The sequence below is a fragment of the Pseudophryne corroboree genome (genome assembly GCF_028390025.1).
Source record: "Pseudophryne corroboree isolate aPseCor3 chromosome 10 unlocalized genomic scaffold, aPseCor3.hap2 SUPER_10_unloc_1, whole genome shotgun sequence".
Classification (NCBI taxonomy): domain Eukaryota; kingdom Metazoa; phylum Chordata; class Amphibia; order Anura; family Myobatrachidae; genus Pseudophryne; species Pseudophryne corroboree.
The window spans coordinates 1,224,037-1,242,435 of NW_026967472.1; the positions used below are offsets into that span (position 1 = coordinate 1,224,037).

The 18,399-nt window shown below is 49.3% G+C and overlaps 1 protein-coding gene across 1 annotated transcript in view; it reads left to right on the forward strand.

Annotated features, from left to right (window-relative positions):
• MASP2 (MBL associated serine protease 2) overlaps positions 1 to 18,399 on the forward strand; it is a 900,889-nt gene that overhangs the window by 822,719 nt on the left and 59,771 nt on the right. The window lies entirely within an intron of this gene.

Sequence of the window (18,399 nt, forward strand, 5' to 3'; positions counted from 1 at the left end):
TACACACTCCTCACGTGCTATCAGTAACCTCCCTCTCTCCTGTACACACTCCTCACGTGCTATCAGTAACCTCACTCTCTCATGTACACACTCCTCACGTGTTATCAGTAACCTCCCTCTCTCCTGTACACACTCCTCACGTGCTATAGGTAACCTCACTCTCTCCTGTACACACTCCTCACGTGCTATAGGTAACCTCACTCTCTCCTGTACACACTCCTCACGTGCTATAGGTAACCTCACTCTCTCCTGTACACACTCCTCACGTGTTATCAGTAACCTCACTCTCTCCTGTACACACTCCTCACGTGCTATCAGTAACCTCACTATCTCCTGTACACACTCCTCACGTGCTATCAGTAACCTCCCTCTCTCCTGTACACACTCCTCACGTGTTATCAGTAACCTCACTCTCTCCTGTACACACTCCTCACGTGTTATCAGTAACCTCACTCTCTCCTGTACACACTCCTCACGTGTTATCAGTAACCTCACTCTCTCCTGTACACACTCCTCACGTGCTATCTATAACCTCCCTCTCTCCTGTACACACTCCTCACGTGTTATCAGTAACCTCCCTCTCTCCTGTACACACTCCTCACGTGCTATAGGTAACCTCACTCTCTCCTGTACACACTCCTCACGTGCTATCAGTAACCTCACTCTCTCCTGTACACACTCCTCACGTGCTATAGGTAACCTCACTCTCTCCTGTACACACTCCTCACGTGTTATCAGTAACCTCACTCTCTCCTGTACACACTCCTCACGTGCTATCAGTAACCTCACTATCTCCTGTACACACTCCTCACGTGCTATCAGTAACCTCACTCTCTCCTGTACACACTCCTCACGTGTTATCAGTAACCTCACTCTCTCCTGTACACACTCCTCACGTGCTATCAGTAACCTCACTCTCTCCTGTACACACTCCTCACGTGCTATCAGTAACCTCACTCTCTCCTGTACACACTCCTCACGTGCTATCAGTAACCTCACTCTCTCCTGTACACACTCCTCACGTGCTATAGGTAACCTCACTCTCTCCTGTACACACTCCTCACGTGCTATAGGTAACCTCACTCTCTCCTGTACACACTCCTCACGTGCTATAGGTAACCTCACTCTCTCCTGTACACACTCCTCACGTGTTATCAGTAACCTCACTCTCTCCTGTACACACTCCTCACGTGCTATCAGTAACCTCACTCTCTCCTGTACACACTCCTCACGTGCTATCAGTAACCTCACTCTCTCCTGTACACACTCCTCACGTGCTATAGGTAACCTCACTCTCTCCTGTACACACTCCTCACGTGCTATAGGTAACCTCACTCTCTCCTGTACACACTCCTCACGTGCTATAGGTAACCTCACTCTCTCCTGTACACACTCCTCACGTGTTATCAGTAACCTCACTCTCTCCTGTACACACTCCTAACGTGCTATCAGTAACCTCACTCTCTCCTGTACACACTCCTCACGTGTTATCAGTAACCTCACTCTCTCCTGTACACACTCCTCACGTGCTATCAGTAACATCACTCTCTCCTGTACACACTCCTCACGTGCTATCAGTAACCTCCCTCTCTCCTGTTCACACTCCTCACGTGTTATCGGTAACCTCACTCTCTCCTGTACACACTCCTCACGTGTTATCAGTAACCTCACTCTCCTGTACACACTCCTCATGTGCTATCAGTAACATCACTCTCTCCTGTACACACTCCTCACGTGCTATCAGTAACCTCACTCTCTCCTGTACACACTCCTCACGTGTTATCAGTAACCTCCCTCTCTCCTGTTCACACTCCTCACGTGTTATCGGTAACCTCACTCTCTCCTGTACACACTCCTCACGTGTTATCAGTAACCTCACTCTCCTGTACACACTCCTCATGTGCTATCAGTAACCTCACTCTCTCCTATACAAACTCCTCACGTGTTATCAGTAACCTCACTCTCTCCTGTACACACTCCTCACGTGCTATAGGTAACCTCACTCTCTCCTGTACAAACTCCTCACGTGTTATCAGTAACCTCACTCTCTCCTGTACACACTCCTCACGTGCTATCAGTAACCTCACTCTCTCCTGTACACACTCCTCACGTGTTATCAGTAACCTCACTCTCTCCTGTACACACTCCTCACGTGCTATCAGTAACCTCACTCTCTCCTGTACACACTCCTCACGTGCTATCAGTAACCTCACTCTCTCATGTACACACTCCTCATGTGCTATCAGTAACCTCACTCTCTCCTGTACACACTCCTTATGTGCTATCAGTAACCTCCCTCTCTCCTGTACACACTCCTCACGTGTTATCAGTAACCTCCCTCTCTCCTGTACACACTCCTCACGTGTTATCAGTAACCTCCCTCTCTCCTGTACACACTCCTCATGTGCTATCAGTAACCTCCCTCTCTCCTGTACACACTCCTCATGTGTTATCAGTAACCTCCCTCTCTCCTGTACACACTCCTCACGTGCTATCAGTAACCTCCCTCTCTCCGGTACACACTCCTCACGTGTTATCAGTAACCTCACTCTCCTGTACACACTCCTCACGTGCTATCGGTAACCTCACTCTCTCCTGTACACACTCCTCATGTGCTATCAGTAACCTCACTCTCTCCTGTACACACTCCTCACGTGCTATCAGTAACCTCACTCTCTCCTGTACACACTCCTCACGTGTTATAGGTAACCTCCCTCTCTCCTGTACACACTCCTCACGTGCTATCAGTAACCTCACTCTCTCCTGTACACACTACTCACGTGTTATCAGTAACCTCCCTCTCTCCTGTACACACTCCTCACGTGCTATCAGTAACCTCACTCTCTCCTGTACACACTCCTCACGTGCTATCAGTAACCTCACTCTCTCCTGTACACACTCCTCACGTGCTATCAGTAACCTCACTCTCTCCTGTACACACTCCTCACGTGCTATCAGTAACCTCCCTCTCTCCTGTACACACTCCTCACGTGCTATCAGTAACCTCACTCTCTCCTGTACACACTCCTCACGTGCTATCGGTAACCTCACTCTCTCCTGTACACACTCCTCACGTGCTATCAGTAACCTCACTCTCTCCTGTACACACTCCTCACGTGCTATCAGTAACCTCACTCTCTCCTGTACACACTCCTCACGTGTTATAGGTAACCTCCCTCTCTCCTGTACACACTCCTCACGTGCTATCAGTAACCTCACTCTCTCCTGTACACACTACTCACGTGTTATCAGTAACCTCCCTCTCTCCTGTACACACTCCTCACGTGTTATCAGTAACCTCACTCTCTCCTGTACACACTCCTCACGTGCTATCAGTAACCTCACTCTCTCCTGTACACACTCCTCACGTGTTATCAGTAACCTCACTCTCTCCTGTACACACTCCTCACGTGCTATCAGTAACATCACTCTCTCCTGTACACACTCCTCACGTGCTATCAGTAACCTCCCTCTCTCCTGTACACACTCCTCACGTGTTATCGGTAACCTCACTCTCCTGTACACACTCCTCATGTGCTATCAGTAACCTCACTCTCTCCTGTACACACTCCTCACGTGCTATAGGTAACCTCACTCTCTCCTATGCAAACTCCTCACGTGTTATCAGTAACCTCACTCTCTCCTGTACACACTCCTCACGTGCTATAGGTAACCTCACTCTCTCCTGTACAAACTCCTCACGTGTTATCAGTAACCTCACTCTCTCCTGTACACACTCCTCACGTGCTATCAGTAACCTCACTCTCTCCTGTACACACTCCTCACGTGTTATCAGTAACCTCACTCTCTCCTGTACACACTCCTCACGTGCTATCAGTAACCTCACTCTCTCCTGTACACACTCCTCACGTGCTATCAGTAACCTCACACTCTCATGTACACACTCCTCATGTGCTATCAGTAACCTCACTCTCTCCTGTACACACTCCTCATGTGCTATCAGTAACCTCCCTCTCTCCTGTACACACTCCTCACGTGTTATCAGTAACCTCCCTCTCTCCTGTACACACTCCTCACGTGTTATCAGTAACCTCACTATCTCCTGTACACACTCCTCATGTGCTATCAGTAACCTCCCTCTCTCCTGTACACACTCCTCACGTGTTATCAGTAACCTCACTATCTCCTGTACACACTCCTCATGTGCTATCAGTAACCTCACTCTCTCCTGTACACACTCCTCACGTGTTATAGGTAACCTCACTCTCTCCTGTACACACTCCTCACGTGCTATCATTAACCTCACTCTCTCCTGTACACACTCCTCACGTGCTATCAGTAACCTCACTCTCTCCTGTACACACTCCTCACGTGCTATCAGTAACCTCACTCTCTCCTGTACACACTCCTCACGTGCTATAGGTAACCTCCCTCTCTCCTGTACACACTCCTCACGTGCTATCAGTAACCTCACTCTCTCCTGTACACACTCCTCACGTGTTATCAGTAACCTCACTCTCTCCTGTACACACTCCTCACGTGCTATCAGTAACCTCCCTCTCTCCTGTACACACTCCTCACGTGCTATCAGTAACCTCCCTCTCTCCGGTACACACTCCTCACGTGTTATCAGTAACCTCACTCTCCTGTACACACTCCTCACGTGCTATCGGTAACCTCACTCTCTCCTGTACACACTCCTCACGTGCTATCAGTAACCTCCCTCTCTCCTGTACACACTCCTCACGTGCTATCAGTAACCTCACTCTCTCCTGTACACACTCCTCACGTGTTATAGGTAACCTCCCTCTCTCCTGTACACACTCCTCACGTGCTATCAGTAACCTCACTCTCTCCTGTACACACTACTCACGTGTTATCAGTAACCTCCCTCTCTCCTGTACACACTCCTCACGTGCTATCAGTAACCTCACTCTCTCCTGTACACACTCCTCACGTGCTATCAGTAACCTCACTCTCTCCTGTACACACTCCTCACGTGCTATCAGTAACCTCACTCTCTCCTGTACACACTCCTCACGTGCTATCAGTAACCTCCCTCTCTCCTGTACACACTCCTCACGTGCTATCAGTAACCTCACTCTCTCCTGTACACACTCCTCACGTGCTATAGGTAACCTCACTCTCTCCTGTACACACTCCTCACGTGCTATCAGTAACCTCACTCTCTCCTGTACACACTCCTCACGTGCTATCAGTAACCTCACTCTCTCCTGTACACACTCCTCACGTGGTATCAGTAACCTCCCTCTCTCCTGTACACACTCCTCACGTGCTCTCAGTAACCTCACTCTCTCCTGTACACACTCCTCACGTGCTATCGGTAACCTCCCTCTCTCCTGTACACACTCCTCACGTGTTATCGGTAACCTCACTCTCCTGTACACACTCCTCATGTGCTATCGGTAACCTCACTCTCTCCTGTACACACTCCTCAAGTGCTATCAGTAACCTCACTCTCTCCTGTACACACTCCTCACGTGCTATCAGTAACCTCCCTCTCTCCTGTACACACTCCTCACGTGCTATCAGTAACCTCCCTCTCTCCTGTACACACTCCTCACGTGCTATCAGTAACCTCACTCTCTCCTGTACACACTCCTCACGTGCTATCAGTAACCTCACTCTCTCATGTACACACTCCTCACGTGTTATCAGTAACCTCACTCTCTCCTGTACACACTCCTCACGTGCTATCAGTAACCTCACTCTCTCCTGTACACACTCCTCACGTGCTATCAGTAACCTCACTCTCTCCTGTACACACTCCTCACGTGCTATCAGTAACCTCACTCTCTCCTGTACACACTCCTCACGTGCTATAGGTAACCTCACTCTCTCCTGTACACACTCCTCACGTGCTATAGGTAACCTCACTCTCTCCTGTACACACTCCTCACGTGCTATAGGTAACCTCACTCTCTCCTGTACACACTCCTCACGTGCTATAGGTAACCTCACTCTCTCCTGTACACACTCCTCACGTGCTATCAGTAACCTCACTCTCTCCTGTACAAACTCCTCACGTGTTATCAGTAACCTCACTCTCTCCTGTACACACTCCTCACGTGCTATAGGTAACCTCACTCTCTCCTGTACACACTCCTCACGTGTTATCAGTAACCTCACTCTCTCCTGTACACACTCCTCACGTGCTATCAGTAACCTCACTCTCTCCTGTACACACTCCTCACGTGCTATCAGTAACCTCACTCTCTCCTGTACTCACTCCTCACGTGCTATCAGTAACCTCACTCTCTCCTGTACACACTCCTCACGTGCTATCAGTAACCTCCCTCTCTCCTGTACACACTCCTCACGTGCTATAGGTAACCTCACTCTCTCCTGTACACACTCCTCACGTGCTATCAGTAACCTCACTCTCTCCTGTACACACTCCTCACGTGCTATCAGTAACCTCACTCTCTCCTGTACACTCTCCTCACGTGTTATCAGTAACCTCCCTCTCTCCTGTACACACTCCTCACGTGTTATCAGTAACCTCCCTCTCTCCTATACACACTCCTCACGTGCTATCAGTAACCTCACTCTCTCCTGTACACACTCCTCATGTGCTATCAGTAACCTCACTCTCTCCTGTACACACTCCTCACGTGTTATCAATAACCTCCCTCTCTCCTGTACACACTCCTCACGTGCTATCAGTAACCTCACTCTCTCCTGTACACACTCCTCACGTGTTATCAGTAACCTCACTCTCTCCTGTACACACTCCTCACGTGCTATCAGTAACCTCACTCTCTCCTGTACACACTCCTCACGTGTTATTAGTAACCTCCCTCTCTCCTGTACACACTCCTCACGTGCTATCAGTAACCTCACTCTCTCCTGTACACACTCCTCACGTGCTATCAGTAACCTCACTCTCTCCTGTACTCACTCCTCACGTGCTATCAGTAACCTCACTCTCTCCTGTACACACTCCTCACGTGCTATCAGTAACCTCCCTCTCTCCTGTACACACTCCTCACGTGCTATAGGTAACCTCACTCTCTCCTGTACACACTCCTCACGTGCTAACAGTAACCTCACTCTCTCCTGTACACACTCCTCACGTGCTATAGGTAACCTCACTCTCTCCTGTACACACTCCTCACGTGCTATCAGTAACCTCCCTCTCTCCTGTACACACTCCTCACGTGCTATAGGTAACCTCACTCTCTCCTGTACACACTCCTCACGTGCTATCAGTAACCTCACTCTCTCCTGTACACACTCCTCACGTGCTATCAGTAACCTCACTCTCTCCTGTACACTCTCCTCACGTGTTATCAGTAACCTCCCTCTCTCCTGTACACACTCCTCACGTGTTATCAGTAACCTCCCTCTCTCCTATACACACTCCTCACGTGCTATCAGTAACCTCACTCTCTCCTGTACACACTCCTCACGTGCTATCAGTAACCTCACTCTCTCCTGTACACACTCCTCACGTGTTATCAGTAACCTCCCTCTCTCCTGTACACACTCCTCACGTGCTATCAGTAACCTCACTCTCTCCTGTACACACTCCTCACGTGTTATCAGTAACCTCACTCTCTCCTGTACACACTCCTCACGTGCTATCAGTAACCTCACTCTCTCCTGTACACACTCCTCACGTGTTATCAGTAACCTCCCTCTCTCCTGTACACACTCCTCACGTGCTATCAGTAACCTCACTCTCTCCTGTACACACTCCTCACGTGTTATCAGTAACCTCACTCTCTCATGTACACACTCCTCACGTGCTATCAGTAACCTCACTCTCTCCTGTACACACTCCTCACGTGCTATCAGTAACCTCACTCTCTCCTGTACACACTCCTCACGTGCTATCATTAACCTCACTCTCTCCTGTACACACTCCTCACGTGCTAACAGTAACCTCACTCTCTCCTGTACACACTCCTCACGTGCTATCAGTAACCTCACTCTCTCCTGTACACACTCCTCACGTGTTATCAGTAACCTCCCTCTCTCCTGTACACACTCCTCACGTGCTATCAGTAACCTCACTCTCTCCTGTACACACTCCTCACGTGTTATCAGTAACCTCACTCTCTCCTGTACACACTCCTCACGTGCTATCAGTAACCTCACTCTCTCCTGTACACACTCCTCACGTGTTATCAGTAACCTCCCTCTCTCCTGTACACACTCCTCACGTGCTATCAGTAACCTCACTCTCTCCTGTACACACTCCTCACGTGCTATCAGTAACCTCACTCTCTCCTGTACTCACTCCTCACGTGCTATCAGTAACCTCACTCTCTCCTGTACACACTCCTCACGTGCTATCAGTAACCTCCCTCTCTCCTGTACACACTCCTCACGTGCTATAGGTAACCTCACTCTCTCCTGTACACACTCCTCACGTGCTATCAGTAACCTCACTCTCTCCTGTACACACTCCTCACGTGCTATCAGTAACCTCACTCTCTCCTGTACACTCTCCTCACGTGTTATCAGTAACCTCCCTCTCTCCTGTACACACTCCTCACGTGTTATCAGTAACCTCCCTCTCTCCTATACACACTCCTCACGTGCTATCAGTAACCTCACTCTCTCCTGTACACACTCCTCACGTGCTATCAGTAACCTCACTCTCTCCTGTACACACTCCTCACGTGTTATCAGTAACCTCCCTCTCTCCTGTACACACTCCTCACGTGCTATCAGTAACCTCACTCTCTCCTGTACACACTCCTCACGTGTTATCAGTAACCTCACTCTCTCCTGTACACACTCCTCACGTGCTATCAGTAACCTCACTCTCTCCTGTACACACTCCTCACGTGTTATCAGTAACCTCCCTCTCTCCTGTACACACTCCTCACGTGCTATCAGTAACCTCACTCTCTCCTGTACACACTCCTCACGTGTTATCAGTAACCTCACTCTCTCATGTACACACTCCTCACGTGCTATCAGTAACCTCACTCTCTCCTGTACACACTCCTCACGTGCTATCAGTAACCTCCCTCTCTCCTGTACACACTCCTCACGTGCTATCATTAACCTCACTCTCTCCTGTACACACTCCTCATGTGTTATCAGTAACCTCACTCTCTCCTGTACACACTCCTCACGTGTTATCAGTAACCTCCCTCTCTCATGTACACACTCCTCATGTGCTAACAGTAACCTCACTCTCTCCTGTACACACTCCTCACGTGCTATCAGTAACCTCACTCTCTCCTGTACACACTACTCACGTGCTATCAGTAACCTCACTCTCTCCTGTACACACTCCTCATGTGCTATCATTAACCTCACTCTCTCCTGTACACACTCCTCATGTGCTAACAGTAACCTCCCTCTCTCCTGTACACACTCCTCACGTGTTATCAGTAACCTCACTCTCTCCTGTACACACTCCTCACGTGCTATAGGTAACCTCACTCTCTCCTGTACACACTCCTCATGTGTTATCAGTAACCTCACTCTCTCCTGTACACACTCCTCATGTGCTAACAGTAACCTCACTCTCTCCTGTACACACTCCTCACGTGCTATCAGTAACCTCACTCTCTCCTGTACACACTCCTCACGTGCTATCATTAACCTCACTCTCTCCTGTACACACTCCTCATGTGCTAACAGTAACCTCACTCTCTCCTGTACACACTCCTCACGTGCTATCAGTAACCTCACTCTCTCCTGTACACACTCCTCACGTGCTATCAGTAACCTCACTCTCTCTCATGTACACACTCCTCACGTGCTATAGGTAACCTCACTCTTTCCTGTACACACTCCTCACGTGTTATCAGTAACCTCGCTCTCTCCTGTACACACTACTCACGTGCTATCATTACCCTCACTCTCTCCTGTACACACTCCTCATGTGTTATCAGTAACCTCACTCTCTCCTGTACACACTCCTCACGTGCTATCAGTAACCTCACTCTCTCCTGTACACACTCCTCACGTGCTGTCATTAACCTCACTCTCTCCTGTACACACTCCTCACGTGCTATCATTAACCTCACTCTCTCCTGTACACACTCCTCACGTGTAATAGGTAACCTCACTCTCTCCTGTACACACTCCTCACGTGCTATCAGTAACCTCACTCTCTCCTGTACACACTACACACGTGTTATCAGTAACCTCCCTCTCTCCTGTACACACTCCTCACGTGCTATCAGTAACCTCACTCTCTCCTGTACACACTCCTCATGTGCTATCAGTAACCTCCCTCTCTCCTGTACACACTCCTCACGTGTTATCAGTAACCTCACTCTCTCCTGTACACACTCCTCACGTGCTATCAGTAACCTCACTCTCTCCTGTACACACTCCTCACGTGTAATAGGTAACCTCACTCTCTCCTGTACACACTCCTCACGTGCTATCAGTAACCTCACTCTCTCCTGTACACACTACACACGTGTTATCAGTAACCTCCCTCTCTCCTGTACACACTCCTCACGTGCTATCAGTAACCTCACTCTCTCCTGTACACACTCCTCACGTGCTATAGGTAACCTCACTCTCTCCTGTACACACTCCTCACGTGTTATCAGTAACCTCACTCTCTCCTGTACACACTCCTCACGTGCTATCATTAACCTCACTCTCTCCTGTACACACTCCTCATGTGCTATCAGTAACCTCCCTCTCTCCTGTACACACTCCTCACGTGTTATCAGTAACCTCACTCTCTCCTGTACACACTCCTCACGTGCTATCAGTAACCTCACTCTCTCCTGTACACACTCCTCACGTGTTATAGGTAACCTCACTCTCTCCTGTACACACTCCTCACGTGCTATCAGTAACCTCACTCTCTCCTGTACACACTACTCACGTGTTATCAGTAACCTCCCTCTCTCCTGTACACACTCCTCACGTGCTATCAGTAACCTCACTCTCTCCTGTACACACTCCTCACGTGCTATCAGTAACCTCACTCTCTCCTGTACACACTCCTCACGTGCTATAGGTAACCTCCCTCTCTCCTGTACACACTCCTCACGTGCTATCAGTAACCTCACTCTCTCCTGTACACACTCCTCACGTGTTATCAGTAACCTCACTCTCTCCTGTACACACTCCTCACGTGCTATCAGTAACCTCCCTCTCTCCTGTACACACTCCTCACGTGCTATCAGTAACCTCCCTCTCTCCTGTACACACTCCTCACGTGCTATCAGTAACCTCCCTCTCTCCTGTACACACTCCTCACGTGTTATCAGTAACCTCACTCTCTCCTGTACACACTCCTCACGTGCTATCAGAAACCTCACTCTCTCCTGTACACACTCCTCACGTGCTATCAGTAAACTCACTCTCTCCTGTACACACTCCTCACGTGCTATCAGTAACCTCCCTCTCTCCTGTACACACTCCTCACGTGCTATCAGTAACCTCCCTCTCTCCTGTACACACTCCTCACGTGTTATCAGTAACCTCACTCTCTCCTGTACACACTCCTCACGTGCTATCAGTAACCTCCCTCTCTCCTGTACACACTCCTCACGTGCTATCAGTAACCTCCCTCTCTCCTGTACACACTCCTCACGTGCTATCAGTAACCTCCCTCTCTCCTGTACACACTCCTCACGTGTTATCAGTAACCTCCCTCTCTCCTGTACACACTCCTCACGTGCTATCTGTAACCTCCCTCTCTCCTGTACACACTCCTCACGTGCTATCAGTAACCTCACTCTCTCATGTACACACTCCTCACGTGCTATCAGTAACCTCACTCTCTCCTGTACACACTCCTCACGTGCTATCAGTAACCTCACTCTCTCCTGTACACACTCCTCACATACTATCAGTAACCTCACTCTCTCCTGTACACACTCCTCACGTGCTATCAGTAACCTCACTTTCTCCTGTACACACTCCTCACGTGCTATCAGTAACCTCCCTCTCTCCTGTACACACTCCTCACGTGCTATCAGTAACCTCCCTCTCTCCTGTACACACTCCTCACGTGTTATCAGTAACCTCACTCTCTCCTGTACACACTCCTCAAGTGCTATCAGTAACCTCACTCTCTCCTGTACACACTCCTCACGTACTTTCAGTAACCTCACTCTCTCCTGTACACACTCCTCACGTGTTATCAGTAACCTCACTCTCTCCTGTACACACTCCTCACGTGCTATCAGTAACCTCACTTTCTCCTGTACACACTCCTCACGTGCTATCAGTAACCTCCCTCTCTCCTGTACACACTCCTCACGTGCTATCAGTAACCTCCCTCTCTCCTGTACACACTCCTCACGTGTTATCAGTAACCTCACTCTCTCCTGTACACACTCCTCAAGTGCTATCAGTAACCTCACTCTCTCCTGTACACACTCCTCACGTGCTATCAGTAACCTCCCTCTCTCCTGTACACACTCCTCACGTGCTATCAGTAACCTCCCTCTCTCCTGTACACACTCCTCACGTGTTATCAGTAACCTCACTCTCTCCTGTACACACTCCTCACGTGTTATCAGTAACCTCACTCTCTCCTGTACACACTCCTCACGTGCTATCAGTAACCTCACTCTCTCCTGTACACACTCCTCACGTGTTATCAGTAACCTCCCTCTCTCCTGTACACACTCCTCACGTGCTATCAGTAACCTCACTCTCTCCTGTACACACTCCTCACGTGTTATCAGTAACCTCACTCTCTCCTGTACACACTCCTCACGTGCTATCAGTAACCTCACTCTCTCCTGTACACACTCCTCACGTGCTATCAGTAACCTCCCTCTCTCCTGTACACACTCCTCACGTGCTATCAGTAACCTCACTCTCTCCTGTACACACTCCTCACGTGCTATCAGTAACCTCACTCTCTCCTGTACACTCTCCTCACGTGTTATCAGTAACCTCCCTCTCTCCTGTACACACTCCTCACGTGTTATCAGTAACCTCCCTCTCTCCTATACACACTCCTCACGTGCTATCAGTAACCTCACTCTCTCCTGTACACACTCCTCACGTGCTATCAGTAACCTCACTCTCTCCTGTACACACTCCTCACGTGTTATCAGTAACCTCCCTCTCTCCTGTACACACTCCTCACGTGCTATCAGTAACCTCACTCTCTCCTGTACACACTCCTCACGTGTTATCAGTAACCTCACTCTCTCCTGTACACACTCCTCACGTGCTATCAGTAACCTCACTCTCTCCTGTACACACTCCTCACGTGTTATCAGTAACCTCCCTCTCTCCTGTACACACTCCTCACGTGCTATCAGTAACCTCACTCTCTCCTGTACACACTCCTCACGTGTTATCAGTAACCTCACTCTCTCATGTACACACTCCTCACGTGCTATCAGTAACCTCACTCTCTCCTGTACACACTCCTCACGTGCTATCAGTAACCTCCCTCTCTCCTGTACACACTCCTCACGTGCTATCATTAACCTCACTCTCTCCTGTACACACTCCTCATGTGTTATCAGTAACCTCACTCTCTCCTGTACACACTCCTCACGTGCTATCATTAACCTCACTCTCTCCTGTACACACTCCTCATGTGCTAACAGTAACCTCACTCTCTCCTGTACACACTCCTCACGTGCTATCAGTAACCTCACTCTCTCCTGTACACACTCCTCATGTGCTAACAGTAACCTCCCTCTCTCCTGTACACACTCCTCACGTGTTATCAGTAACCTCACTCTCTCCTGTACACACTCCTCACGTGCTATCAGTAACCTCACTCTCTCCTGTACACACTCCTCACGTGCTATCAGTAACCTCACTCTCTCTCATGTACACACTCCTCACGTGCTATAGGTAACCTCACTCTCTCCTGTACACACTCCTCACGTGCTATCAGTAACCTCACTCTCTCTCATGTACACACTCCTCACGTGCTATAGGTAACCTCACTCTTTCCTGTACACACTCCTCACGTGTTATCAGTAACCTCGCTCTCTCCTGTACACACTACTCACGTGCTATCATTACCCTCACTCTCTCCTGTACACACTCCTCATGTGTTATCAGTAACCTCACTCTCTCCTGTACACACTCCTCACGTGCTATCAGTAACCTCACTCTCTCCTGTACACACTCCTCACGTGCTATCATTAACCTCACTCTCTCCTGTACACACTCCTCATGTGCTAACAGTAACCTCACTCTCTCCTGTACACACTCCTCACGTGCTATCAGTAACCTCACTCTCTCCTGTACACACTCCTCATGTGCTAACAGTAACCTCCCTCTCTCCTGTACACACTCCTCACGTGTTATCAGTAACCTCACTCTCTCCTGTACACACTCCTCACGTGCTATCAGTAACCTCACTCTCTCCTGTACACACTCCTCACGTGCTATCAGTAACCTCACTCTCTCTCATGTACACACTCCTCACGTGCTATAGGTAACCTCACTCTCTCCTGTACACACTCCTCACGTGCTATCATTAACCTCACTCTCTCCTGTACACACTCCTCATGTGCTAACAGTAACCTCACTCTCTCCTGTACACACTCCTCACGTGCTATCAGTAACCTCACTCTCTCCTGTACACACTCCTCACGTGCTATCAGTAACCTCACTCTCTCTCATGTACACACTCCTCACGTGCTATAGGTAACCTCACTCTTTCCTGTACACACTCCTCACGTGTTATCAGTAACCTCGCTCTCTCCTGTACACACTACTCACGTGCTATCATTACCCTCACTCTCTCCTGTACACACTCCTCATGTGTTATCAGTAACCTCACTCTCTCCTGTACACACTCCTCACGTGCTATCAGTAACCTCACTCTCTCCTGTACACACTCCTCACGTGCTGTCATTAACCTCACTCTCTCCTGTACACACTCCTCACGTGCTATCATTAACCTCACTCTCTCCTGTACACACTCCTCACGTGTAATAGGTAACCTCACTCTCTCCTGTACACACTCCTCACGTGCTATCAGTAACCTCACTCTCTCCTGTACACACTACACACGTGTTATCAGTAACCTCCCTCTCTCCTGTACACACTCCTCACGTGCTATCAGTAACCTCACTCTCTCCTGTACACACTCCTCATGTGCTATCAGTAACCTCCCTCTCTCCTGTACACACTCCTCACGTGTTATCAGTAACCTCACTCTCTCCTGTACACACTCCTCACGTGCTATCAGTAACCTCACTCTCTCCTGTACACACTCCTCACGTGTAATAGGTAACCTCACTCTCTCCTGTACACACTCCTCACGTGCTATCAGTAACCTCACTCTCTCCTGTACACACTACACACGTGTTATCAGTAACCTCCCTCTCTCCTGTACACACTCCTCACGTGCTATCAGTAACCTCACTCTCTCCTGTACACACTCCTCACGTGCTATAGGTAACCTCACTCTCTCCTGTACACACTCCTCACGTGTTATCAGTAACCTCACTCTCTCCTGTACACACTCCTCACGTGCTATCATTAACCTCACTCTCTCCTGTACACACTCCTCATGTGCTATCAGTAACCTCCCTCTCTCCTGTACACACTCCTCACGTGTTATCAGTAACCTCACTCTCTCCTGTACACACTCCTCACGTGTTATAGGTAACCTCACTCTCTCCTGTACACACTCCTCACGTGCTATCAGTAACCTCACTCTCTCCTGTACACACTACTCACGTGTTATCAGTAACCTCCCTCTCTCCTGTACACACTCCTCACGTGCTATCAGTAACCTCACTCTCTCCTGTACACACTCCTCATGTGCTATCAGTAACCTCACTCTCTCCTGTACACACTCCTCACGTGCTATAGGTAACCTCCCTCTCTCCTGTACACACTCCTCACGTGCTATCAGTAACCTCACTCTCTCCTGTACACACTCCTCACGTGTTATCAGTAACCTCACTCTCTCCTGTACACACTCCTCACGTGCTATCAGTAACCTCCCTCTCTCCTGTACACACTCCTCACGTGCTATCAGTAACCTCCCTCTCTCCTGTACACACTCCTCACGTGCTATCAGTAACCTCCCTCTCTCCTGTACACACTCCTCACGTGCTATCAGTAACCTCACTCTCTCCTGTACACACTCCTCACGTGCTATCAGTAACGTCACTCTCTCCTGTACACACTCCTCACGTGCTATCAGAAACCTCACTCTCTCCTGTACACACTCCTCACGTGCTATCAGTAAACTCACTCTCTCCTGTACACACTCCTCACGTGCTATCAGTAACCTCACTCTCTCCTGTACACACTCCTCACGTGCTATCAGTAACCTCCCTCTCTCCTGTACACACTCCTCACGTGTTATCAGTAACCTCACTCTCTCCTGTACACACTCCTCACGTGCTATCAGAAACCTCACTCTCTCCTGTACACACTCCTCACGTGCTATCAGTAAACTCACTCTCTCCTGTACACACTCCTCACGTGCTATCAGAAACCTCACTCTCTCCTGTACACACTCCTCACGTGCTATCAGTAAACTCACTCTCTCCTGTACACACTCCTCACGTGCTATCAGAAACCTCACTCTCTCCTGTACACACTCCTCACGTGCTATCAGTAACCTCCCTCTCTCCTGTACACACTCCTCACGTGTTATCAGTAACCTCACTCTCTCCTGTACACACTCCTCACGTGCTATCAGAAACCTCACTCTCTCCTGTACACACTCCTCACGTGCTATCAGTAAACTCACTCTCTCCTGTACACACTCCTCACGTGCTATCAGAAACCTCACTCTCTCCTGTACACACTCCTCACGTGCTATCAGTAAACTCACTCTCTCCTGTACACACTCCTCACGTGCTATCAGTAACCTCCCTCTCTCCTGTACACACTCCTCACGTGCTATCAGTAACCTCCCTCTCTCCTGTACACACTCCTCACGTGTTATCAGTAACCTCACTCTCTCCTGTACACACTCCTCACGTGCTATCAGAAACCTCACTCTCTCCTGTACACACTCCTCACGTGCTATCAGTAAACTCACTCTCTCCTGTACACACTCCTCACGTGCTATCAGTAACCTCACTCTCTCCTGTACACACTCCTCACGTGCTATCAGTAACCTCCCTCTCTCCTGTACACACTCCTCACGTGTTATCAGTAACCTCACTCTCTCCTGTACACACTCCTCACGTGCTATCAGTAACCTCCCTCTCTCCTGTACACACTCCTCACGTGCTATCAGTAACCTCCCTCTCTCCTGTACACACTCCTCACGTGCTATCAGTAACCTCCCTCTCTCCTGTACACACTCCTCACGTGTTATCAGTAACCTCCCTCTCTCCTGTACACACTCCTCACGTGCTATCTGTAACCTCCCTCTCTCCTGTACACACTCCTCACGTGCTATCAGTAACCTCACTCTCTCATGTACACACTCCTCACGTGCTATCAGTAACCTCACTCTCTCCTGTACACACTCCTCACGTGCTATCAGTAACCTCACTCTCTCCTGTACACACTCCTCACATACTATCAGTAACCTCACTCTCTCCTGTACACACTCCTCACGTGCTATCAGTAACCTCACTTTCTCCTGTACACACTCCTCACGTGCTATCAGTAACCTCCCTCTCTCCTGTACACACTCCTCACGTGCTATCAGTAACCTCCCTCTCTCCTGTACACACTGCTCACGTGTTATCAGTAACCTCACTCTCTCCTGTACACACTCCTCAAGTGCTATCAGTAACCTCACTCTCTCCTGTACACACTCCTCACGTACTTTCAGTAACCTCACTCTCTCCTGTACACACTCCTCACGTGCTATCGGTAACCTCACTCTCTCCTGTACACACTCCTCACGTGCTATCAGTAACCTTCCTCTCTCCTGTACACACTCCTCACGTGCTATCAGTAACCTCCCTCTCTCCTGTACACACTCCTCACGTGCTATCAGTAACCTCCCTCTCTCCTGTACACACTCCTCATGTGCTATCAGTAACCTCCCTCTCTCCTGTACACACTCCTCACGTGCTATCAGTAACCTCCCTCTCTCCTGTACACACTCCTCACGTGTTATCAGTAATCTCCCTCTCTCCTATACACACTCCTCACGTGTTATCAGTAACCTTCCTCTCTCCTGTACACACTCCTCACGTGCTATCAGTAACCTCACTCTCTCCTGTACACACTCCTCATGTGCTATCAGTAACCTCACTCTCTCCTGTACACACTCCTCACGTGCTATCAGTAACCTCACTCTCTCCTGTACACACTCCTCACGTGTTATCAGTAACCTCACTCTCTCCTGTACACACTCCTCATGTGCTATCAGTAACCTCACTCTCTCCTGTACACACTCCTCACGTGCTATCAGTAACCTCACTCTCTCATGTACACACTCCTCACGTGCTATCAGTAACCTCACTCTCTCCTGTACACACTCCTCACGTGTTATCTGTAACCTCCCTCTCTCCTGTACACACTCCTCACGTCTATCAGTAACCTCACTCTCTCATGTACACA